This window comes from Choloepus didactylus, chromosome 10 (genome assembly GCF_015220235.1).
Source record: "Choloepus didactylus isolate mChoDid1 chromosome 10, mChoDid1.pri, whole genome shotgun sequence".
Lineage (NCBI taxonomy): Eukaryota > Metazoa > Chordata > Mammalia > Pilosa > Megalonychidae > Choloepus > Choloepus didactylus.
Window position 1 is genome coordinate 82,311,934 of NC_051316.1, and position 25,295 is coordinate 82,337,228.

Consider the following 25,295-nt stretch of genomic DNA (forward strand, 5'->3'; position numbering starts at 1 on the left):
CACTTTATTGCTTCTTAGCTCCAAATTCAACTTCACTGCTTGCTCTGGGAAAATGTCACTGGACCAATGAAATATTTTTCCTTTGCCAGTTGGCAGATGTTAAGCTTTGTCAATGGAAGGCACTGGAAGGACATTGAAGGAGGGAGGGATTTTCCTCCCTGGTTCTGGAGCACTCTGCAGTGGGCAGTATTTGGCTCCGGCAGCATGGACAGCTTCTCCAACGTCCAGTGCACAATGGCCGACATCATCCAAAAGCCAGCAGCTCCCCCTGACTACCCTCCTCAGGTGGTTTTGCAAGGAAGCAACACTTGTTGAGACACCTCCCCAGCATCCCAGAGGTTTTCCAGTGCAAAACTACAGCAACTTGCATATCACCCAGTAAACCACAGCTACACCCTCTCTAACAAGGTTTGGCTCTCAGCCACAGAGGTGGAGTATGGGGGGCTCCCCCCATCAGACTGAGATAGAGCACCCGAGGGACAGTGGTCATCTAGTCTGAGCTAGGTTTGGCCACCCTGCAGAGTGTGCCTCCCTGCTGGGAGACAAGCTGAGTCAGACCTGGCCCTGTCCTTGGGAAACAAACAAGGGGCTATCACCAGTGATAGGCACAAGGTCTGCCTGGGGTCCTTGAAGAGTGGGACTCACAGTAGAACTAGCTTAATCAGGGCAAGGAGGGGAGGAGGATTCTTGTTGAATCTCCAAGAAGGAGAGGTCTAAGTTGATGCCCCTCTTCCCAAAAAGTGTGGTCCTGCCTTTGAGCCTTTGCTTGGGCCTCTCTCTCCAGTTGTAATGCCATCTCCCCTATTCCGTTTTGGTCTACCAGAATCCTGCCTGACTCACCTGCTAAGTATTTAGTAGAAGAGCAAGAAGGCTGCATCTTGGTGGATTCTGGGCATTGGGGGCTGGCCTTATCTGTACTGGCTTTGTGGAAGGAATGCACAGGAGCCCCATGCTGGGGGGCGCATCACACAGACACCCTCCTCTGGGTTCAGGGACCACTGGGAAAGATGCTGAAAGGTGGGTATTGGGTTGTGGGGTTTTTTTTGGTATTTTGTTTTGTTGTGTTGTGGTTTTCAGTTTCCTTCCCCCTGAGTTACCTCCCACCCCAGCTAGTCACCCTCCACCTGTCACGAGCCCAAGTCTGTGAGAAGAGCCTTCCTTGGGTTCTTACCTGGGCCCCTAGGTGAGGTCCACCCTGCCTGCATTCTCTCCGCAGAGTTCATCTCACCAGAGCCTGGGTCCGGGCCTGGGCAGGAGCATGGGCTGATGAGAGGGGAAGAGGTCACCACCCCCGACCACCTGCTCCTCCTCTAGGTGCACTAGCCCTGAATGTCTCTGTGAACTGAGGGATCGAGCTGCTAGGAACTGTCTCTGCTCTTCCCATGACCAGGGTTTAGGATCAAGAGGCAGAAGATGAAACTCTCCTTCCAGAACCCTGGGCTCTGTGGCCCTGGGGCTGATCAGTTGCCTAGTTCAGGGCAGAGATGGTGTCTCTGGGTGAGGGTGATGGGGAAGCATCCCTTTCCCCTCCGAACCCTGCTCATTCTCTTCCTCCCAGTCATGCTCATGACCTTCACCCGTCGCGGCAGATGTCGGGGCAGCGAGGATCACAGGTGTGACCTCAATGCCTGTCCTTGCTCCCTGAGGACATACCTGCAGCCTAAACTGGTGACTCACAGTCACTGCCAGGCCAGGGTGAGGAGAGGAGAAAACACACTTGTGCCTTCAGCAGTCCTCCCTTGTCTCACCTCTCTATTTCTGTTGGCTTGGCCTGGCTTGGAGGCCACTAGGTCAGCCTTTGGCCAAGACACCATACAGGAATATGGGAATTTGGTTCTGTTTTCATTTCTGTCAGAATGCATGCCCGGTTAAGGCGGTACTTCTCAAACCATAATGCGCACGAGGATCGCCTGGGGATCTTGTTCAAGTGTGGCTTCTGATTTGATAGTTCTAGGGTGGAGCCTGAGATCCTGCATTTCTAACAAGCTCTGGAAACTGCAAGGATATGTGGGACCCAGGCTCACATTTTAGGCTCAGCTGAGTTATGGCCAGTCTATGAAGATGACTGCAGCCCCAGCGTCAGAGTTAATCACTCAGTCCCATTGTTTCAAAAACACCTGGCTCAGATCTTGTCATATCTGCTGGCCCCACCTGACTCATCTGGGTCTGCCCACATTTGTCCTCCCACTAGTCTGGGAGCTCCTGAAATAAGTAATCTTCGTAGCCCTAATACCTAGCATGCTTGAGGTACAAAAGTTTGTTGAGAAAATGAATGAACAGATTAAAGTCTTTTGAAGATGATTTACAAGCTGAGACAACATTTCCCAAACTGTGTTCCTTATGATACCAGTTCTGAGGGATGTTAACAGATATTTGTTAAATGGGGGTGGAGGAGGGGGGAAATTCTGTAGTCATTTAATCTGGGAAATAATGGATTAAAAATAGACATATAGAAACCAGGGAGAAGGGGGAAGAGGATGAGGGGGGAGGAAGGCCGTCATCCAGGGTTAGGTTTGGGAGGGGGAGGTCAGTCCATCCAGGGACAGGGAGGACTCCGGCCCATACGCCTCCCCGACGCCGCTCACCTGCACAGAGCTCGCTCCATGGCTTAGCGGAGGAAGAGGTGGTGGCAAGTGCAGGGAGGGGACTCTTATTTTGCTAGGGAGACTGGGCCGAGACCCAACAAGCAGGGCTCACCTGGGTCTAGGTGTCTTGTCTCATACAGCAAGCCAGCTAGTGATGGCATAGAGATGGCACATGGGGCCCTCGAGCTGTGTTTGTGCTGTTGGGGAAGCACAGACTGGCCAGCTCTGCTCAGCTGCTCAGCCTGAACTCTTTGCTTCTGGAATCCAGGATTGTTGCTGACATCAAATTAGAAAACCTCCTTGATCCTGACAGGTTTTATGAGCTCAAAAGCCACCCCCTACCCCAACACTCAAGCCTCCCAATATCACCGCAGGCCACCCCAGCTACACTCTCTGCATCATCTTCTGCAGGGGGTTCCAGGACCCCTGCCATGTCACATCAGCTTCCTCATCACAGGTCTTGCTGGACAGTGGCTAATGCCGAGTCCAAGCCCAGAAGCAGCAGAGGTGAGAGCGTCAGGAGCAGGCTGCAGCTGCTCCCTTCCCCAGCCCTGCGTCCACCTCTCCTGCCACCTCTCTGGTTGGCATCTCTGCTGGGGGCCACACATTGGGCTGTGCCACACCTCAGGAGCCCAGAGAGGTGCTCAAAGTGCAGACCCACTGGAGAACCCTACACTCTACCACCTGCAGCAGAACTGCCGGCAGCAGGTGAAACAGCTCCTGTCTACCATACTTGGGCCCAAGCTGGCTATCAAGGCCCTCACCCCACCACCCGGGCCTGCTAGTGCCCAGCCTCTCCCCACCCTGAAGCTGCCCACACTACCGGCCCCACAGGCAGCAGTCCCAACAGCCCCATGGTGCTGCTCACTCCCGGATCCAGCTCAGAGAAGGAGACCAGTGATGTCATTGATGAGATCATCAGCCTGGAGTCCAGTTACAATGAGGAAATGCTCAGTTATCTGCCTGCAGGCATTGCAGGACTGCAGCTCCCCAGCATGCTGCCCGTGTCAGGAAATCTGCCTGATGTGTACAGTAGCCAGGGTGTGGCCACGCCAGCATTCACTGTCAGCAACTCTTACCCGGCTGAGCTGCCCAACATCAAACGGGAAATCTCTTTAAGATGGACCACAGTAAACACAAAGAAATTATCAGAGAATATGACTATAGAGATGAAAAGTAGAATTTGGGTTAAGAGAAATGGGGGAAGAGGCAATGGGGAGTTAAGAAATGAGTGTAGGGTTGCTGTTTGAGGTGAAGGGAAATTTCTAGTAATGGATGGTGGGAAAGAGATAGCATTACAACATTCTAAACGTGATTAATCCCACTAATGGAATGCTAGGGAGGGGGTGGAATGGGAAGATTTAGGCTGTATATATGTTTCCACAATTGAGGAAAAAAAAAAAAAGACAGTCTAAATAGATGACAGTTGAATGCCAAGGATGGCCCTGGATGGGATCTGAGGATGGAGGACAGGAGGCTCAAAGGGATACAGTTGAGACATAAGGGGAAAAAAAAAAAAAGGAAATATAGAATGTAAGCTTTGTATCAATGTTGTATCTCTTGTACTTCTTAGCTGTGTTTAATGGGATTGCATAAAAGAATGTTCTTGTTCATGGGAATTGTATATGTGAATTATAGTGTTTGTTCAAGGATGTGTGCAGCTTGCTCTCATATGTTCAGAAGACAGAGCAATAGATGATGGATGATAGACAGGGAGGGAGGGAGGGAGGGAAAGAAATAGTGGTGTGACAGCATGTTAAAATTTGTGGATTGGGGTTTTGGGGGAGGGGGGTCACAGTATGCTGGACTTCTGTGCATGGGGTTTGTATTGTTTTTGCAACTGTTCCTATAACTCTGAATTTATTTCAAAATAAAATAAAATACAAAGAGACAAAGGCCCTTTGGAAGGAACAGCAGAAAAAAGACAATCACAATCTAATTGAGCTTCGCAGGAGATTCAACATTAACGACAGGATCAAGTTGCTGGGCACCCTCATCCCAAGTCCAGTGACCCGGAGATGCGCTGGAAGAAGAGCACCATCCTGAAGGCCTCTGTGGATTGTATCTGCCATTTGCAGGAGTAACAGTGCTCCAAAGACTTGGAGAGTCAGCAGGGATCCCTGGAGCAGGCCAACCACAGCCTGCAGCTCCGAATTCAGGAGCTAGAACTGCAGGCCCAGATCCATGGTCTGATGGTAACTCCCATCCCAGGGCTGCTTTCCCTGGCCACGATTTCCGTATCTGCCAGAGCAGCTGGACGTTGAAGCAGATGACAGGCCAAGGGCAGCAACATTGCATGTAGGAGGGGTCCTGCCCGGAACACTCCCCACCAGCAGCCCCGGCACCTCCCTCTCATGCCCTTCTGGACCTGCACTTTCCCAGCGACCCCCTTGGGGAGCCCTTCCACTTGCGGCTAAAGGACATTCTGATGGGGGGGGCAGTGGCTGTCGGGGGGCGCCCTGTCCCCACTGCAGGCCACCTGCGACCCTCTGCTCTCTTCAGCAACCCCAGCCCTCTCCAAGGCCAGTGGCCATCACAGCAGCTTCAGCATGGAGGAGTCCTGATCGGGCTTCACCCCTCCCCTGGGGCTTCCCCACTCAGGAAAGAAGGAGTAGGCAGGCTGAGGCCCCGCCTTCACCCCATCACCCCCCAACCCATGACACTGCCCTGCCCAGGTGTTCCGGGGGAAGAGGAGCTGTGAACAGGCCCACCCCTGTAGTCAGCCCGGCACAGGTATTTCTGACAGGGAGGAGGCAGGGAGATCAGGCTCTGTCCCCTGGAGATCACAGCCTTGTCCAGGGAAGGAGGGAAGGGGACAGGGTGAGGTCCCACCCCTGTCCCCTAGGGACTGTCCTAGCCAGGCCTGCTGGGCAGAGGAGGTGTCAGGATGCTTCACCCCTTCTCTTGGAACCGTCAGTCTGGTCTACCCTGGAAGGAAGAAGCATCAAAATGTTGGGGGTTTAAGCCCTGCCCCTTCCCCTGGAACCCCACTCTGCCCAGGTATGGAAGTGAAGTGTGAAGGTGAGACCCTGCGCCTTCCCCTGGGAACTCGGGCCAGGTGTTCTAGGGATGGAGGAGTCAGGCCCCTTCCCTGTAGAACAGCCTAGCGCAGGTGTTTCAGGCATGGAAGTAAGATCAGTCACCCCATGTGGAACTCACAGCCCTGCCCTTGTCCCTTAGCAACATCCCATCCAAGCATCCCACACTGCGGGGAGGGGTGGTGCTTGGGCTCCCCGACCTTAACCTGGGACCAACCTGACCTAACCCAGGAGCCTTGCCCTTGGGGAAGGGGCAGGTCTTGAGATCCTGAGGACTGGGAAGAGCTCTGCCTCCTTCCACGGGGGCGGTTTTGTGGGGTGATGAGGACTAGAAGGAGAGAATCCAGGTTCCCAGATCCTGTACCCCACTACCATTTTTCAGTGTGTAGAGGAACAAGACAAAGGAAGGGGCCATTCCTGGTTTTTCCCTGGCCGAGGAAAATGTGGAGTCCACTCCTCCACCAAGGCAGAGGCTTGGAGGGAGGGATGCAAAAGCATATTTACTCCCCCTATTTCTTTATCTGATTTTTTAAAATTGAGCCTCAACTCAGAAGCTAGGTCATCCCCACCCAGTTCTCCATTTGAGGGAATCCCCCCATCCTCACTTTCAGAGTTATCAAGAGAACCCCCCCCCCCAATTCTGACCCTTCCTACCACAAACACCCCAAGTTGTCAGTTTGGGGCCAGACTCCAAGGTGGATATAATGGGGAGTGGTGTGTAGAGGTTCATGATTAAAATAATAAAGGTTAGGCTTGTTTGATGTACTTTTAACTTTGAAAAAAAAATAGACATATGAGGAGCTTCTCAAAGTCTTTAACAAATGAATGGTCATTGCTGGTGTCCAAGAGAGATCCAGTAGGCAGCGTCACCACTCACTTATCTGACTACAGAGAGCCTTTCTTGATAAGCATCTTATGGGGCTATTGGGCTGAGAAATACAGGGGACAGTCATAGCTCTAGGTGGGTATTCATTAAAGTATTGTAGTTAAAAATTAAGTTATATCAGTGTCGCTCCTTGACCCGCAGCTTTGCAGGGGGTCACAGCCAGTCCCGAGCTGGAACCAAGTTTCACAACCAGGATGACAATGATGTCAGTATTTGGAGACCTCAGGGCAGTATTCATCAAATTGATTTTTATGCAATGGAAGCTGTCAAGCAAGGTTCAGTCACAGTTGGGCTGAAACTGAAAACCCATGCAATGTTGGTTCCATTGAAGAGGGCACCATCAGAGCGTGCAGCCCATCAAAAAAAATTCTCCACGTTGGCAACCATATTGGAATCTCAGTTGCAAGGCTGACTGCTGTTACTAGACTGTTACATAATTTCACGCACCAGGAGTGTTTGGATTCCAGATTTGTATTTGACAGACCTCTTCCCTGTGTCTTGTCTCGTATTGCTAATTGGAAGCAAGACCCAGATACCCACTCAATGATGTGGCCAAAGACCACGTGGTGTGAGGCTGCTCATTGCTGGTTATGATGATATGGGCCCTCGTATTTTCCAAACCTGTCCATCTGCTAACTATATTGACTGTAGAGCTGTGTCCATTGGAGCCTGTTCTCAGTCAGCTCATACTTACTTGGAGAGACAAATGTCTGAGTTTATGGAGCGCAATGTGAATGAACTGGTTAAACAGGGTCTGTGTGCCTTAACAGAGACACTTCCCACAGAGCAGGACCTAACTTCAAAGAATGTTTCCATTGGAGTTGTTGGTAAAGACTTGCATATAATGGGGTGCTTTTTTTCTTTGAGAGAGGCTATATAATAATTTTCTACAAAGTATAGGGTATCTGTACTACTGTTTTTATATGAAGAACCTGGTGTCTTTGTGGTTTTAAACTCAACTGAAATAAAATTGTTTCACCTGAAAAAAAAAAAAAAAAATTAAGTTACAAAGGAGTTCGAGAGAGAGAGTAGCTACCTGATGAGGGGAGAGGACTTGATAACTGAAAAAGAAAAGGGTGAAATGTGCCCATTTCAGGCTGACTTTCAGACTTTCAGCTCTTATAGAGCTGCTCTGGTGAGCTCCCTCTTCTGGATTCCTCTGGAAGGGGATCTTAAGGATTCTGTCTCCTTCCGCCTCTGAACCACTGCAGTGGCCGGGAGAGGGAGGCTGGAAAACCTATGGAGAGGAGAATTGCTTGCCGTTTGGTCCACTAAAAGACTGACACCCTTATGTATCTCTAGGCAGAATTTTACTCCAGCTGGAAAGCAGGGGAGGACGTTTGAAAAAGGACCACGTGATGCAAGTCTGTCGTTGAGGTTCAAGTTGAAATAAACTGATAGATAAGTTGGGGGAAAAGCTCCAAATGATTCTAAACCTTATTTCCCTTAAAGCTGTTGGTCTCAACCAAAGGCAATTTTGACCCCCAGGGGACATTTGATAACATCAGGAGACATTTCTGGCTTCCATAACTGGAGAAGGGGGTGCTTCTGGCATCTAGAAGATAGAGCCCAGGGATTCTGCTTAACATCCTGCAATGCGTCCAGTCCCCTCAACAAAGGATTATCAGGCCCCAAATTTCAGTAGTACCAGCCACTGTTGAGAAGCCTTGTGTGCTAGTTTGGATATATTATGTCCTGCCAAAAGCCATATTTTTTAATGCAATCTTGTGGGGGCCAATGTATTAGAGTTGGAATCCTTTGATTGAGCATTTCCATGGAGATGTGACTCAATCAACTGTGGGTGAAATGTTTGATTAAATTATTTCCATGGAGGTATGGAGCCTGCCCATTCAGTGTGGGTCTTGATTAGTTACTGGAGCCCTATAAGAGCTCAGACAGAAGGAGCTCAGTGCTGCAGCTTAGAGAGACATTTTGGAGATGGCCGTTGAAAGCAGACTTCTGCTGATGCTTTGGAGATACTAGCCCAGAGTTTGCCCTGAGAAGCTGATGCAGAGATATATTGGAGAACACCATTTTCAAACGCAACCTGGGAGCAAGCAGACGCCAGCTGTTTGCCTTCCGAGCTAACAGAAGTTTTCCGTACGCCAATGGCCTTTTTCCAGTGAAGGTATACTCATGTTTATGCCTTGGTTTGGACATTTTTACAGCTGTAGAACTGTAAATTTGTAATCAAATAAACCCCCTTTATAAAAGCCAATCCATTTCTGGTATTTTGCATAATGGCAGCATTAGCAAACTGGAACACCTTGTCTTCAAGGTTGTTCTAAAACATCATCTTTAATTTAAAAGTTCAGGATGTTGCTTAAGTTCAGCTGTTTTACCAAAACAGGAATTGGGGGAATTTATTAAGTAGAAGAAAATTCATGATTATAAAATTAGAGGTCCAAATTTTAGTTAGCAATACTATTTTGTAGATTAAAACCACGCCATAAAACAACACTACATGTTTTAGAAAGAGACGTGGAAATAAAAGGATTCACTGTAAATATATCCTTTAATTCAAAAGTTTAGGATGCTGCTTAAACTCTGATGGTTTACCACCAAGAATTGGGGAGAAATTCATTAAGTAGAAGGGAAGAAAGGATACAAATAAATATTATAAGGAGGAGTTAGGATCCCACTCCTGGCTGGAAAATTAAGAGAAATTCTCACACAGGTCCATAAAAAGATGTATAAGAAGATATTTTAATACAGAGATATTTGTAATGGTTGCAGAGTTGGATGCAGTGAGGTGTCCATCACTGGAGGAATGGATATAAGGAACACGTGAAGAGTATATAAGAATATTCTACCACCGTAAGAAGCAATGAACTAGACATACACCTAGTAACATAAATAGAGCTTAAAAAACATAAAACTGTATGGGATTTTTAAAAAAAGAGTAAAGAAAAGAATGGGATTGAAATTAAAATTACATGCCCACAAAACAATGCTGCATGTTTTCCAAAAACTCTGGCAAATAGAACGATTCACAAACCTTAGTCATAGCTCAAACCTTGTGGTTTGGACTCTTGGGAATTAGGTACCACTGCCACCTGGTGGTAGCATTTCAAAATTGAGACCAGTTTCTTTTTTTTTTTAAACCAGATACAATTTACATACTATAAAAATGCACAGATCTTTTGTTGTGGTGGTGGTGGTCTGTCCTTTATCTGATATATTATCTTCCAGTCTTTGGCTAGTTTTTTTTAAAGCAGTTTTATTCACACACCATAAAATCCATCCAATGTGCACAATCAATGGCTCTCAGTATAATCAGAGAATTGTGCTTTTACCATCACAACCAATTTTAGAACATTTTCATTGCTCCAAAAAGAAAAACCCCATACCCCTTAAACCCCCTATTATTGACACAGTATTGGCTTTGTACCTTTGTTATAGTTGATGGAAGGATATTAAAATGTTACTGTTAACTATAGTCTGTATAGTCTGCATTAGGTGTATTTTTTCCATATACCACCTTATTATTAACACATTGAAATAGTGACATACATTTGTTCTAGTTCATGGGAGAACATTCTTATTTTTGTGCTATTAGCCAACTTCATCATCCACAATAGGCTTCACAATGTTTCATCCTCTAGCTTTTCTTCTAGTAACATACATGACCTAAAACCTCCCCTTTTGACCATAATCACACCCATAATTCAATGCTAATTACACTTAACAGCAATATAAGTGTACCTCACATCTATCCATTTCCAAACATTTACAATCAAACTTATTAAAAATTCTGTACAAATTAAGCATCAGCTCCCCATTCTTTACCCTCATTCTATCTCTGGATGACTATACTTTAGATTTTAACTCTAAGAGTTTGCTCATTATAATTAGTTTACGTTAGTGGGACCATAATATATTTGTCATTTTGTACCTGACTTATTTCACTCAACAAAATGTCCTCCAGGTTCATCAGGACTTCATTCCTTTTTACAGCTGAATAATATTCCATTGCATGTATATACCACATTTTGTTTATTCATTCATCAGTTTATGGACACTTGGGTTGTTTCCATCTTTTGACCACTGTGAACAATGCTGCTGTGAAAATCAGTGTGCAAATGTCTGTTCACATCCCTGCTTTCAGTTCTTCTGGGCATATACCTAGTAGCAGAATAGCTGGATCATATGGCAGTTCTATAATTAGCTTCCTGAGGAACCACCACATCATCTTTCACAACAGCTGTACCATTTTACATTCCCGTCAGCAGTGAGCAATACTTCCCCTTTTTGTCCACATCCTCTTCAACACTTGTAGTTTTCTGTTTGTTTAATAGTGGCCATTCTAGTAGGAGTGAAATGATATCTCATTGTGGTTTTGATTTGAATTTCCCTAATAGTTAGTGATGTTGAGCATCTTTTCATGAGAAATGCACAGATCTTAGATATTTAATTTGATGACTTTTGACTATTGTATACACCAGTGTAAACACCACCATAAACAATATATAGAACATTTCTATCACCCCAGAAATTTCCCTCCTGCCAGTTTCAGTAAATCCTCCCAAACTCCCACCCTCAAAGCAATCACTAATCTGTTTCTGTCACTATTAATTAGCCTTGCCTACTTTAGAACTTCATGCATATGGAATCATGGAGTGTGTACTCTTTTGTATTTTCCTTTTTTCATAACTCATAATGTCTTTGAGACTTATCCATGCTGTAGCATGTGTCAATAGTTCATTCATTTTTCTTATCGAGTAGTATCCCATTGTATGGATGTCCTTGCAGTTAGTTTATCTGTTCACCAGTTGATGGACATTTGGGTTGTTTCCAGCTTTGGGGCTATTACAAATAAAGCTGCTACGAATATGCATATATAAGCCTTTGCATAGGCATATGTTTTTATTTACCTTGGGTGGAATTGCTGGATCATAGTAAAGATGTATGATTAATTTTTAAAGAAACTGCCAAAACAATTCTCCAAAGAAGCCTTTTACATGGGCACCAGCAATGAGTTTTCATTGACAATAAAAAGATTAATGGCCCAATTTATTTAGATGGCCAAAAAAACTTGGACACTCAAAGATATGCAAGTAGCCAAAAAAGCACATGAAAAAGTGCAGAACATCATTAGTCCTTAGGGAAATACAAATTAAAATCACAGTGGTGAATCATTTCACATACACTAGAACAGTTAAAAGTAGATGTTGGGGATGTGGAGAAACTGGAGGCACCTGGATATCTAACACACACACACACACACACACACACACACAATCACACACACTGGTGATTGACAACAGCTCTCAGGCCAATAGCTCAATTCCTTTACAGAAGGAGATCTGTGAGATCTGCACATTCCCACATAGACTGCAGTTGAAAGGCCAGAAAATTGAGAGATCAAAAGACAAACCTGATGTTTTCCATCGCTTGGGGGGGGACTCTGTGGGAAGGCAGAGCTGTGTATTGGGGCAGGCCCTCCTACCTGTTATTTACCTCAGGAGGCAAAGCTTTTGTAAGGGTATATTAATAGAGGCTGCCCCTGACCCTTCTAAGGGAGATAAGAGTATCCCAAAGGCAAAACAAATTAAAGCTGGAGGAACAGTCTGCGGTAGTGCTGAGCAGATTTTCATGGACCAGTGTGCCACCCGGAACTGTCCGGAATGTGAATCTGCTGTAGCTTCTACACCCAGCTTCTCTCTTCCCCTCTTCCTCCTTCTGCTCCTTCGCCCCCTCCTCTTTCCCCTCCTCCTTTTCATAACACACCATTTATTAAGTTTTATCATGAACCAGGCTTTAATAACTTCTTACTCCACCATTCTGCTACATACTTTTTATAATATAACAACCATGCAAGATGAAGTATTTTTCCCACTTCACAGAAAAGGAAATTTGGGCTCTCAGAGTTGAGGAACTTGTCCAAGGTCACACAGTTGATGTGTTCATTTTCTATTGCTGCAAACTCAGAGGCCTGAAACAACATAAATTTATTACCAGACATCTCTGGAGGTGAGAAGTCTAAAATGGGTCAGCAGGGCTGTGTTCCTCCCCGAGGCTCTAGGAGAGAATCTTTTCCTTGCTGTTTTCAGCTTTTTTCTAGTTTATTATCCCACCTCATTCCAGCCTCTGCTTCATCACGTCTCCTTCTCTCACTTGGACTCTCCTGCCTCCCTATTAGAGTAGGTTTGGGGGATTAGGTTGTAGAATCTCGGTGGGGTGGATTATTTTGCCTATAACAGCTGATGAGTGGCCAAGCAAGTGTCCAAACCCATTCTGTCTTATGCCTCTATTGTGGTCTCTCTCCAAGCCACGCTGTACCCTCCTTCCACCCTCCCCTCCCCAGAGCAGCCCTGAGTCTTCAACAAGCACAGGACCCCAGAGAGGGGGGGATGGCAGAGGACCCCAGGGCTGGACACATAAAGAGGAGGGTGAGGACCCTCTGGGGAGGGTTCAAGCGTCCCCAAAACGGGAGACTCCACACCCACCACAGAGGGAGGGCAGGAGAAGTCACCGGTGAGAGGGCAGTACAGCTCATGTGGCCTCAGCTGTCACCACACCAAGGCACAGAGCACCAGAAGCAACTCTCCCTACCTCTGCTCGGGCACTCGGGCAAACTCCCCAAGGCTGCTGAAGGAAGCCCGTATCCTCTGGCGACAGCCTCCCAGCTTCTAATCCCAGTTATGTGACATCATCAGGATACTTCGCCTCTCAGTACCTCAATTGTCTCTTCTGTAAAATGGGGGTGATAATTGTACCTATTTCATAGGGTAGTCATGAGAATTAAATGGTTAACACATGGAAAGTGCTTAGAGCAGTGCCTTGCACATCATTAGTGGTATGTAAATGTTGGGGCTGGGGCACAGGGTGTCCAGGAAACTTTAGCCTCTGGGGTCTTCAGAGTTTGCCTTTACTCTGGCCATAGCTGTTGCAGTTGTCTGGGAAGATGCCAAACTGGGGCCGTGGGGGTCTTTTTCACCTGTCAGTGCTGCAGAGCAGGTGTGGCAGACCCTTTCACCTTCCGCCTGGAGCCCTGGATTCATCTCCTGCAGCGGCCCCATTAACGTGCTGGGCGCTCTGGGCCTTAGCCAGAACATGGCCAGGAGGCGGCGCAGCAGAGGGCGGGGAGGCTGGAGTTGTGGCTTCTGTGAAGCAAACCTTGGAGGGGAGATTAGGAACCTTGAAGTTACCCCCCCGACAAGGTCCACAGATCACAGTAACCACCCATGGCCGCCACGAGGAAAACACTCTTCTGTGCTGGAAGCTTGGTTACAGCACTTCACCAAAATGACCCCATTAATTCTGTCCAGTAGCTGTTGTTATCCCCCCTTTATAAATAAGGAAATGGCGCTCAGAGAGATTAAGGAAGTGCTCAGGGTCACACAGCTACCAAGCGGCAGAGCCGTGATCAAAGCCGTGTCTGCCTGCTCCGGGGCCTCTGCTTTTTCCATTCTGCCAGTGCCTGTCTTCAGCCTCTCCCATCTCCAGAGGGGCCACAAGTCCTTGTAGGGCCTTGGAATCCCAGAAAGAAGGGACAGTGGTGGCAGGACAGTTTCAAGAGGAGGAGCTCCCAGTGAGGGTCTGAGGACACTTCCTCAAGGCTGGGGAGGAGGAGGTGGGCAGGTGGCCACACCAGGACCACACCCACCACAGACGGAGGGCAGCAGTGGTCCCTGGGTGGGTGGCTCCACAGTTGGGCAGGAGACAATCACCAGGGAGGGGCTAACAAGCCCTGAGGCCTGTCAACACCATGGTGCACAGCAAATATTTAATATTTATTGAGTTCCTTGGAGCATGAGAATTGGATCCCTCCCTTACCTGTCTAAGCCCCATGGGTTGCTGTGCCCTCTCAGCCAGCTGGAAGGGAGGGCACTGCCTCCAGAGGGTCTGTACCACCACTAAGGGGACATTGGGGATCCAAGGGGAGGGTTGTGGGAAGAAATGAATTTCCAGGACTCCTTGGGTCTTAAGTCCTATCTTTTGTCAGGTCCAGCAATTGCTAATGGCTTTATCTTGCTCTTTTAGCAACAAATGGGTGCATGTGATCCCAGCCTGGCCAATCATGACAGCCCAACCTTCAGGTCAAAGTGATTGGTCCAAGAGATGAGCACATGATTCATCTTGTCCAATCAGAATCTTCCCTTGTTTGTTTGTTTTTTTTTTCAGAACAGGAATAATTTATTTCTATAAATATAATTTAAAAAATAATGTCCCCTAAGTACTTAGCAATCAAGTTTTCTCCAAATCAGAGGAAAAATCCAAAGTAATTAAGAAACGGTGTGTGTTATACACATACATACTTATATTTATTTATTCATTAATATTTTAACCTCTTTCTGTCATTCACTTTTAGTTTTGAACTTTTAAGTGATGGCAGCAGTCCAGGACTCAATGCCATAGTTTATTTTGATGGTACTTTTTAAGGATTTTTCAGATCCATTAATTTAGTTTTGGTCAATTATAAGTCGAATTTACTCCATTTCCATGAGGACTCTATCACACTCTTTAGGATGTAGAAAGAGCCCTGGTTTTCCATGTGCTCCTATTCTGACCTCTTCACTTAGCATATGATTGGCTGCATGTATATGCTCCACCTCAGTGCAGACGTGATGCATTCCTCCAACCTTGTTTTTCTGCAAGAAAACCTGCAATTGCACTGTTATTTCCCAAGGGATGAAACAGCCCCAACTTAGTATTTCCCAAGTTGACAAATACTCCATGCTCAGGAAAAGGGACTGCTTTGCTTACCTGGGCCCCTAGAACATTCTTGTAACATACCATGGCCTTTTCCAAATCTGGCACTTCTCTGGCTACATGATTGAGTCGACCCAGATTCCATACAGCACCTGCCACTTAATGCGAGGACTGTGACACAGAAAAGTTCTTATTCTTGGAACTGGAGTTTGGGGTCTGGAAAAAAGTCCTAAGGTGCTCACAGTCTCCACTGCTGCCTTCCCCACATGAACCATCTTGGCCTTCCCTTGGGTTTTATATACTGATGAAGGCTGTGGGGAGAGGAAGGAACCCTCCTTAGATTTTTTTAGTCTACAAAGTTGAGATGATGTAAGCTTGCTACAGTCCAGCCATACTCCCGGCCCCTGACAGCGTGGACTGAGCCTGTCTATAGCAGGGGAGCGTGATAACTGTCCTCAAAGAGAAGCATGGGGATAGGAGGTTGGGAACAAAGCTCTGATGCTCCCCAGAAGACCTCAGAATCCTTTGGGCTTGTTGCATGGACAAGGGAGGTTGCTGCCAAGGATGCTGGACCCCTTACCTGCCTCCACTCCAGTTCAGTGCACATTACGGTGCCCGTGGGCTATGATGTGAACAGCACCCCCTGGTGATGCACAGCGCACACTCCACACAACCATATGTTAGTAGTCCTGCTTACAGATAAGGAACTGAGGATCAGGGTGAGATGACTTGCCTAAGGCCTGCAGATTATAGAGCCCAGGTTCTCGTGGCACCACTACCTCCCAGCTCACCCCTGAGGCATTGCACAGGCCAGAGGGGAGGCAGCACTCTAATTGGCCCATGTGCATCTGGGAGCTGTTACACTGTGTTGCACCCCTATATCAGGTGACATTGTAGGTCCCTTGTTGGTCCAGCCTTATGAAATCCTGGGCTCCTATGAGCAAATTCATCCTAAAGGTGAGAGATTAGCATATGGGGAAGGTTTAGTGACATCGCTGGCTTTTGTCTGACCATCAACATTCTCCTGGTAACAGAATCCCAAGTCTGCTTTGGGAAGCTGTTCTACCTCATTGGATACAATCTTTGTGGGACTGTCCATCAAAACATCTCATCTTCTCTGGTCAAAAAGTGGACTGAAGACTTTAGCTAGGTTTTTATGGGGTCCAGTAACTTCTTGGGCCTGATTCTTCAGATTTTCATCCAATTTTTTGTGCAGTTCTGGTAGCAGGCACTGTCATGACACACTCACATTCCCTTGGCACTCACCATTCCTGTGCACATCTGCGACTACCATCTGCAACACCTGGAATCCTTTGTTCTAGGGCCTTCTCTGGATGCCTAGAGACACAAGAGGGCAGATCAGTGGTGCCAGGGAATTGAGGACCTCCCCTCAACCGTCCTCAATCAGGGACTAATGGGGGTTTTGGATATATACCCAGCTTCCTCCATAGACCAACTATGAGATGAGCTACACACAGTGTCCCAGTCATCCCTGATGAGGCCAAGGCCCAGTTTCCCCCAGTGGTAATGGCTCAAGAATGCACACTTTGTTGTCTTCCTTTCCTTCCCTGTTTTAATTATTCCTACTCCCCTACCAGTGCTTTCTGGGATCACCTCCCAAAAAACTGCTTGGAACCTAATATCTTTTTCTCAAGTTCTGCTCTTGGGTGAGTGCAACCTAAGACAAATGTGCTGGTTTCGATATATTACGTCCCTCCAAACGCCATCATCTTTGATGCAGTCTTGTGTGGGCAGGAAACGTATTGGTGTTGATTGGGTTGGAGACTTTTGATTGGATGTTTCTTTGGAGTTGTGATCACTCAACTGTAAGCAAGATATTTCATTGGATAATTTCCATGGAGGTGTGGCCCTGCCCATTCAGTGTGGGCCTTGATTAGCTCACTGGAGCACTATAAGAGCTCAGACAGAAGGAGCGAGCTTGCTACAGCTAAGAGGGACACTTTGAAGAATGCACAGAACCTGAGAGGGTAGCTGCAGATGAGAGACAACACCGTTGAAGACGGCCATTGAAAGCAGACTCTTGCTCCAGAGAAACTAAGAGAGGGCAAACACCCCAAGGGCAACTAAGAGTGACATTTTTGAGGAACAGCAGCCTAGAGAGAAACATCCTGGGAGAAAGCCATTTTGAAACCAGAACTTTGGAGCAGACGCCAGCCACGTGCCTTCCCAACTAACAGGTTTTCTGGACAACATTGGCCATCCTCCAGTGAAGGTACCCAATTGTTGATGACTTACCTTGGACACTTTATGGCCTTAAGACTGAAACTTTGTAACCAAATAAACCCCCTTTATAAAAAGCCTATCCATTTCTGGTGTTTTGCATCCTGGCAGCAGCAGAAACTAGAACAACAACCCACATCCTTCTGGAAAATTTTTATTCTGCTTAAGATGACAAGAGTCTGTTTCTGTTGTTTACAACCCAAGAACTGTATCAGAATTAATAGTGGCCTGGGATTATATCACATTGCTCCTGGCTGTGATAATTTCTGATCTTCTTTTAAAAATCATCAGAGTTCTGGAAGGGGAAGAGGATCTCATGAGCGTTTGTTTTAAGCTCTTTCTTGTGTATGTTCAGAGGGCTTGGGCCTCTATCTATGCCTATGAGTGGACATACATGGATGGCACATGGCTCCAACACCAAGTCTCTTGTACACTCCCACTCCTGGAGAGAGGACTGGTCTGAAAATTTCTCCTAGTTGGTGGTGATCAAGATAGGAGTCCATACACCAAGGGAGAGAAGGCAGGTAACAAAGCTGCTAGGATGGGTTTGGGGGGATTTTGGAGATGAAGCCTCACATCTAGGTCCTGAGAGAGATTCTGGGTTCTTGGATGCATAGCCAGGTGGGCCAAGAACTAGTAGAAAGTGTGGTTGCTGTAATAGAGGACCTCCTCCTCTTCCCACCTTGGTGGACACAGCATGGGGCAGCAGTGGCTGGGCCCCCTGGGCCCACTGGAGCCCAGACTGGTCCTCAGAGCTCCCTGAAGCCCCGGAGTCCAGCAGATCAAGAATCTGGAGTTGGGTTCCTGTGGTTTCATTCAGCTCTGGACGTATTCATATAGTCAACACACATGTGTCAGGCCCTGTGCAAGATATGGGGGAGATGAAGTGAATCAGAAGCCCCCGCCCCTCTCTATAAGGAAGTGAGGGAAGTAGTCACATAAGCAAGAAAGGCCGTGGAGCATTACAGTTCTGCTGGGATGGACGTGTGTACAGATGTGGGGCACACAATGGGGAGGGCTGAAGCGCTCGAGGAAATCCCAGGGGAGGTGGTAGAAGAATGTGCCAGGCCGAGGGAACAGCACAAGCAGAGGCTTGGAGGCATGAAAGCCTGGCAGGTGGTTCTGTCTGATGTAGTGAAGGGCAAGTGGCCGGAGAGGAAGTAGAAAGCCCGGCAGAGTCCAAGTCTTGGAGAAACTTGGCATACCTTGGCATGGCATGTAAGAGCTTTCAGCCTTATGTCAGTAGGGAACTAATGAATAACATTAAGCAGAGGGATGATGTGCTCATTTTTTTAGGGTTTTCTTTTTTGCATTTTTAAAATTGAGGTGAAAATGACATAATATAAAAGTACTCATTTATTTTCCATTTAAAAAAATGTATTGTAGTAACATGCATGGAGCATAAAATTTCCCATTTTAGCCACTTTCAAATAGACAATTCAGTAATATGAATTACATTCACAGTGTTGTGCAACCATCACCACCATCCATTACTAAAACTTTTCTGTCACCCCAAACAAAAACTTTGTACCCATTAAACATCAACTCCCCATTCCCCACCTCATACACCTGTACTGCCATAACTTGTAATATATTTTCTGTTTCCCTGAATTTGCATATTCCAGTTATTTTATTTAAGTGAAACCATACATTATTTGTTTTTTTGGGTCTGGCTTATTTCACATTACGGTGTTTTCAAGGGTCACTCAAATGGTGGCATGCATCAGAATTTCATTCCTTTTTATGGCTGAATAGTAATCCATTGTGTGTAGATACCACATTTTGTTTACCCTTTCATCCATCAATGGGCACTTGGGTTGCTTCTGCCTTATGGTTTTTGTGAATCATGCTGCATGAATATTGGTGTTCAAGTACCTGCTTTCAATCAATTCTTTGGGGTATATACCTATAATGCAGTCATTTTTGCATTTCAGAATGATTCCTATGGAAGCAGAATGGAGGATGAACTGGAAGGAGGTGAGACTGAGGGCAGGGAGACAATGTGAGTAATAAAGGCAAGAGGTAATGTGGCCTGAACTAGAGCAGTGATATAGGAAGTGTAAAGGAGGCAATGGGTATGAGAGATGGTGAGAAGGTGAGATCAGTAGGACCTGATTTCCTGGATGTTGAGGTGAAGGAAAAGTCCAGGATGACGTACATGTCCACCCAGGGCACCTGGTTGATGGTGGTGCCATCCACCTGAATGGAGGATATGGGAGGAGGGCAGCTCTGGGTGGAGAGAAGATGGTACCTTGACTTTTGGATGTGTTGAGTGAGGGTCCATAGGGTACCAGAGTAGAAGTGTAACTTTATCACTGCCCTGACCACAGAGCTTTATAAAATACCCACTCAAGTGTCCATTCTACCCCCCACGCCCCCACTACTTGTGAATTGCAAGTTCTTTGAGCACAGGGATTCAAGTCTCCTCCATCTCTGTAGTCCCAGAACTGGCACTTAAAAACAGACGCCCATCAGTGACAGTTAAATGGAAGGATAAATGCTCCCAGGAAGGGTTTACTTGAGTCCATTCCCATTGCTGATCCCTCCTTAGAGTGAAGGGGGAGGGAACTTTTCTTCCCACTGCCACTCATGAGGGGGCCCTACAGCTCTGGACCAGGCAGAATGGGAAATGGCCAGACCTGAGACATGGAACGGGGTGGCTGAGGAGCCCAGGACAGGACAGGCTGTGGGCCTAGCTGTGTCAAGCCCAGCCCTCCCTGGGGTAGATGCCTTTGCCTGGGCTGCTCACAGAAGGTGGATGGGCAGATGGGGACACTAAGGCTGAAGGAAGGGTGGAGCAGGATGTGGGCTGGCAGGCCAGGAAGGATGGTCTGGGAGCAAGCTGGCTGTATTGGCTGTACCATCTGGCAGGCCTGCAACCTGCTTGAGCTCAACTCACCCACCTTAAATCAAACAAGGCTGCTGTTTTCTCCACCCATCAACAGGGCTTGTGACTCAGACCTAATGGGTTCAGTGTTGCCCTCACCAAGGAGTGGCTGTGTTCTGGATGGGGCTGGGCACCAGACCAATCTCAGCAGGTGGCATGGAGGCTGCTGGGTGAGGCTGATATGCGTCAGTCCAGCCGAGGTGTGGGTCCCAGGCCTTTACTCTGACGTGGGTCAGAAGAGGAAGGGATCATCCAGCCCTTGAGTCTCAGCCCTTGAGTAGGTGTCCAGTGTTGTGTTTGTGCTCCCTGTACCAGAAGCTTCCAGGAATCTCTACTCAAGGCACTCTCTTGGTATCAGGTGGTCCCACACACACATCTCAACTCACACTCCACTCTTTAGGGCACCTGCAGCTGCCCTTGGAGCCAGGTGAGTGAGTGGCCTTGTGTATCCACAGACCCATCTCAGATGGGAGAACATGCACAGACCCAAGTTCACCCGACAATTGGCAGCTGGGCCAGAAGCTGAGCATGACCTGGCCCTCACCTCCTGCCACCCGCTTCCTTGTTCATTCTATTCTAGCCACAGTGGACTTGTTGGTATTTATTTCTGGACCATGCCAAGCTTGTTCCCACCTCAGAGCCTTTGCACTTGCAGTTCCTGTGCTTGGCAGGCTCTACCCCCAGATCCCTGCAGGACTCGCTCTTTCTCAGCTCACGTGTCTCTATCTAAAAGAGCTGCCTTTCCTCCCCCATTTGTCACTCTTTCTTGGTAGGCTGCTCAATTTCTCTTCTACATAATATGTGTTTATTTTTGTATTTTTTGTTGTCAGTCATTTTACTAGAATGCAAGTTCCATCAGGACAGGGACTTTCTGTCTTAGTCACAGCTATAATCCCCAGTGACTAGAACACTTCATGGAATGTTGTAGACACGTAAGATGCATTTTTGATTTTAATTTTAATTTTAATTTTTAATTTTAATTTTAATTTAATTTTATTGAGATATATTCCAAAGTACACAATCAATGGCTCACAATATCATTACATAGTTGTGCATTCATCACCACAATCAATCTTAGAACATTTTCATTACTCCAGAAAAAGAAATAACAATAAAAATGAAATCCCAAAACAACCTGTACCCTCTATCCCCCCATTTTTATTATTATTTTAAAGTTTTATTCACACACCATACAATCTATCCCAAGTGTACCTGTAATAGGTATTTGTTGAATAAAGTAACCGACCCAGAGCTTCTCAGTCCTGGTCCAAAGCACTCCCCCTATACATTTCTGCATCTCAAAAAAGCCATAGGTCCAGGAGAATGGAACAGGGGCTGGCTCAGGCTGGAAGGACTCAGCCCCACTCTTTTGCCAGAGGCACACCAGGCGCTCTGACCCCAGCCACGCCACCTGGGGTCTGGTGTGTGTCAGGGGGCTCTCGTGGGCTCTCATGGCACCTCAGGAGCATGGAGGGGTCATTGGGGACAGCAGAGTGCTTTCCTCGATGCTGGCCCGGTCTCTGTGCTTGGACCCACTGTCCTCTGCCCCCTCTTGGATCTGTCACTCAACATCTATTGAGCACCTACTGTATGCCAGGATAGGCAAGGGGGAGAAAGAGATAAATGAGACATTGTTCCCATCCCGAGAAAACTTATGCTTAGACAGCAAGGCAGACAAGCAAGCCCCACCAGAGTGTAGGTAAAGCCTCTGATAGAGAAAGCAGAAGGAGCAATGGGCATTTGGGGTGAGCAGCAAGGACCATGCCCAGGCTGGGAAGCGCAATTAGGAAAGGCTTCAGAAAGGCTTCAGAAGAAGGGGATATTTGAGCTGGTTTTTGTAGAATGGGGAGGTGGGGGCAGATGCAGGATGGAGAAGGAAGACTTAGCATTGCAAACAGAGAAGATAAACCATGCAAAGTATTCCTTAGAGCTGAAGAAGGGCAGGCCTGGGGTGAGGCGGGAAAGGGGAAGCTGAAAAGGCAGGTCGGTCTGAGTTGCAGAAGGGCCTCGAACACCAGGCTAAGGGGGCACCACAACAGAGTTTGGGCAGGGGTGACTTGGTCAGGATTGCACTTTAGAAAGCTCGCCCTGGTTGCTGTGTGCAAAGTGGTTTGGAGTGGCAGGTCCAGGGGCAAGGATATGAGTTAGGAGTCTATTGCAGAAGCCAGTTGAGAGATAATGGTGTCTGGGATTAGGACATGGCAGTGGGTGTGGAGGGGCAGGGGTGGATTCAAGAGCTATTTAGGTAGCAGAACCTATACACCCAAGTGGAAGGGCAAGCAAGGCTGACCGATCAGCTCCTGGGATTCCACCCCCGGAAGGTGACGGGACATGGGGTGGGGGAGCAGAGTTTGAGGATGATCTGGCCCCCACTGACCATTCCAGGCTCATCTCATGCCCCTTGCCCACTCACAGATTCACCTTAGTTGCCCTGGTCTCTGTGATCTCAAATGTGCCAAGCTTTTGCCTCAGGACTCTCACACTCTATTTCCTCTGCCTGCCACACTGCTCCACTCGGCTGTAGCCTGCCCACACCCACTTGCCCTTTGGCCTTCTCTGACCTCCCTGATCCATAGATCAGCCCTGAATCCTCTCATAACACTGAGTATATCTCACTCATGGGGCTTATCCCAATGGTGATGAAACTCTTCAGCTGCTGTTCAGTACCCGTCACCAGAACCTGAACTTGTACCAGTGCCAGTCACTTAAACACAAGCTCTTTGAGGGCAGGAACTGTGTCTGACGCATTCACTGTCATATCCAAGCACTGGAATGGAGCTTAGCACTTAACAGCTCATTCAGCTCTTTTTGAGTGAATGGATGAATTGCGAATTAATGAACAAGGTTTATTTGGATGTGTTGATGTCCATAATGGACCTGTCCAATAAGAGTCAGGCTCACACTTTGATGGGATGACAGATTAGGAAGTTTGTTACTATAAGTAACTCTAGGAGGTGTTTCTCTGAAAAAAGAGACCTTGGGCAGGGTGGGGTGGCAGGGGTCTCGGCACCTGAGAAGGCTGTCCCTGATTTTATCTTGGACTTTGAAGGATGCTGCATTCAGTCTTCCTGGTCCCTGGCAGCAGCTGGAGCAATCACAGGCATTCCTGCAACATGGATAGAGTTTTAAGGTCCACAACAAGGGAGGTGACAAACTCCTTTGCTCACCTCTGTCCCTTCAATCTAACCTGGGACACTGATGGACAGACCTGGGGGTCAGATGAGAGACAGAAAGAAGTCCTGGCACTTCATCATGTTCAAGGATGGAAGGTGGGCAAGGCAGCAGCACCTGCTCAGCCTGGAGGGGCTCACCTCAGATTATGCAGGTACAGGAGGCTGGGGACAGGGCTGGGACCCCCACCACCACCACCAAGAAGTCTCAGGGAAGCAGATGTCTTGTGTGAGGAAGAATGGACCGCAACAGTGAAGTCATAGGTGGCGAGATCCCTATAACTGGAAGATAAATGATTTCCTGATGGGGCCTCTGTGGGAAGGAGGGAGATAGAAACAGGACCTAAATGACCTTTAAGTTCCCCTCCTTTTATGAGACGGTGTTCTTGTTTTAGGACAGGAAACCGTTGTTAAATATTTGTTCTGCTTGGCTAAGCAAGGGGAGGACAGATGCTACCTGCCTCAAAGGCATCCGTGGGCTGTGCAGGTTCCGGGGAGGGGCAGGGGGATCTTGATGCCAAGTTGATGACCACTGGGGGCCTCAGGCTGAACTCAGGCCACAGGTTTGGAATTTCTCTTGGTCTGTAGAGGTGACTCTGTCTGGTTGCCCAGTAACCCAACGGGGCTGTTCTTGGACAAGAATCCCTCCCATTAACTCATTGTACCATTCCTGCAGCTTTTCCTTAGGTTTGAGATCTTTCAAAATAAATAGTGGGAAAAAAAAAAAGCAACGCTGAGATTTTTATTCGAGTATTTTGAGTGAGGTCCAGTATCTTTTTTTTTCACATCTTTTTTTTTTAATTCTCCTCAAGGGAATTTAATCTATAGATAGAATTGAAAAATCAATTAGAGAAATGCAGAGGTAAAACAATTTTGTTATTCTTTTTATAAACCAGAAAATCTTTGAAAACAGACAACAAAAATACTCATTGTATAAGTGTAGGGGAGTTTTAGAGACTGATTTTTTTTTTTTTTTTTCCAGCATCTCAAAGTTTAGAGATAGGCATTACAATTCAGGAATAGAGTTGACTGCTGTAAAAGTTTACAATCTAGGGACCATTACAATAATTATGTCCACGTTAGGCTATGTTCTAAGATTCAATTCTGAGTTTACACATTGTAGTTAGTCCATATTGGTGAGGCATTATAGTGTTTGCCTTTATTTCTGGCATACTTCACTCAGATAATGTGTACAGGATCCGTTCACCTCACTGAGTGTCTCACAGCTTCACTCCTTCTTGTAGTTTCTCAATATTCCATTGTATGCATACACCACAGTTCGCCATTCTGTTCCTCAGTCTATGTACCCTAAGGTCACCTCTACCCATTGCAAATCATGATTACTTTGTCCATGAACAACAGTTTGCAAATGTCCATTCATGTCTCTGCTCTCAGATCTTCACGTGACATACCCCGTAATGAGGTTGCAGGACCTTATGGTCCCCACATACTTAACTTTTTGTGTAACCACCACACTGACCTTCAGAAAGTTCTGCCTTAGTTTTTTTTTTTTTTTAATACCCATTTTTTTTTATTCAATTCAGTTTTATTGAAATACATTCACACACCATACAATCATCCATGGTATACAATCCACTGTCCACAGTATGATAACATAGTTATGCATTCATCACCACAATCTATCTCTGAACATTTTCCTTGCATCAGAAAGAACCAGAACAAGAATAAAAAATAAAAGTGAAAAAAGAACACCCAAATCATCCCCCCATCCCACCCCATTTGTCCTTTAGTTTTTATCCCCATTCCTCCACTCATCCATACACTAGATAAAGGGGGTGTGATCCACAAGGTCTTCACAATCACACTGTCACC

The 25,295-nt window shown here is 46.9% G+C and overlaps 3 pseudogenes; 2 read left to right on the forward strand and 1 right to left on the reverse strand.

Moving 5' to 3' along the window:
* Nucleotides 1-204: 204 nt before the first annotated feature.
* LOC119545251 lies at nt 205-5,149 on the forward strand (annotated as a pseudogene).
* A 438-nt stretch (nt 5,150-5,587) lies between these two features.
* LOC119545252 lies at nt 5,588-7,243 on the forward strand (annotated as a pseudogene).
* Nucleotides 7,244-14,941: 7,698 nt separating this feature from the next.
* Nucleotides 14,942-15,439, reverse strand: LOC119545253 (annotated as a pseudogene).
* Between the last annotated feature and the right edge of the window lie 9,856 nt (nt 15,440-25,295).